This window comes from Pipra filicauda, unplaced genomic scaffold (genome assembly GCF_003945595.2).
Source record: "Pipra filicauda isolate LSUMZ 115617 unplaced genomic scaffold, ASM394559v2 scaffold57_size4234018_pilon, whole genome shotgun sequence".
NCBI classification, from domain to species: Eukaryota; Metazoa; Chordata; class Aves; order Passeriformes; family Pipridae; genus Pipra; species Pipra filicauda.
In genome coordinates this window covers 1,250,223-1,251,378 of record NW_024104731.1, presented here as the reverse complement: position 1 = coordinate 1,251,378, position 1,156 = coordinate 1,250,223, and positions in this window count along the sequence as shown.

The window sequence follows — 1,156 nt, the reverse complement described above, 5'->3', positions numbered from 1 at the left end:
GTTATACTTTAAGACCTTTTACTTTCAGACCTTGATTTGAAAACTGTGTGAAGAGTTGATACGTATTTAGACTTCGCCGTCCATTTTCTGTGTATTTTTTTTCCTGTTAGGGTTCACTGCTTGTGGCTGAAACTTTATCTTCTTCCCTCAAGCCCTTCATGTGTTTAATGATTCAATTTCTCAACCGCTCCAAACCCATTTGGAGTGCTGTGTCCAGTTCTGGGCAAGGAGCTACTGGAGAGGGTCCAGCAGAGGCCACAAAGATGATGAGGGATCTGGAGCATCTATCTTAAGAGGAACTGGGCCTGTTCAGTCTGGCGAGAAGACTGAGAAGGGCTCTTATTAATAATTATAAATATCTCCCAGGTGGGTGCCATGGGGATGGCTCCAGACTCTTTTCGGTGGTGCCCTGTGACAGGACGGGGAGCGATGGCCATAAACTAAAACTCAAGGAGTTCCACCTCAACGGGAGGGAGAACTTCTTTCCACTGAGGGTGGCAGAGCCCTGAACAGCTGCCCGGGCAGGCCGTGGAGTCTCCTCTCTGGAGACGTTCAAACCCCCCTGGACGTGTCCCTGTGTACCTGCCCAGGTGACCCTGCCCGGGCAGGGGCTGGGACTGGGGGATTTCCAGAGGGCCCTTCCAACCCTAACGATCCCGTGATTATTCCTCCCCCCCCCCAACAAACGCCACCGAAACCTGAGCCGTGTGCGAGGGGCAAATACTCTCCAACGTTTAAACCCTTCCTGAGCCTGTGCGCGCGGGGAAAACCCTCACTCTGAGCCCTCCTCAAGCGCCCGTGAGTACCGGGAGCGTTCCCTGCAGTGGGGTCGCTGCCCCCCGGGTGTCGGTCCGGCCCCTTCCGAGACAAAGAGGTGGGTGCTGCTGGTTTCGTGAGGGGGGAGTTCCCCGCCTTCCTCAGCCCCGCAGGGACAGGGACAGGGACAGGGCCGGGCGGTGCCCGAGGGAAAGCAGGGGCCGGGCCGCGCTCGGGGGCGCGCTGGGAGCTCCCGCTCCCCTCCGGGCACGGCGGTTCCGTGCCCGGCTGTGGCCGCGGGGCAGCGCTCCCGCTGGAGTGCACCGCTCCTGCCTCACTGCGGCAGCGTCTCCTGACACCCTGTGGAAGCCATGCCCTGACGTTCGGGAAAAGCTGTGCT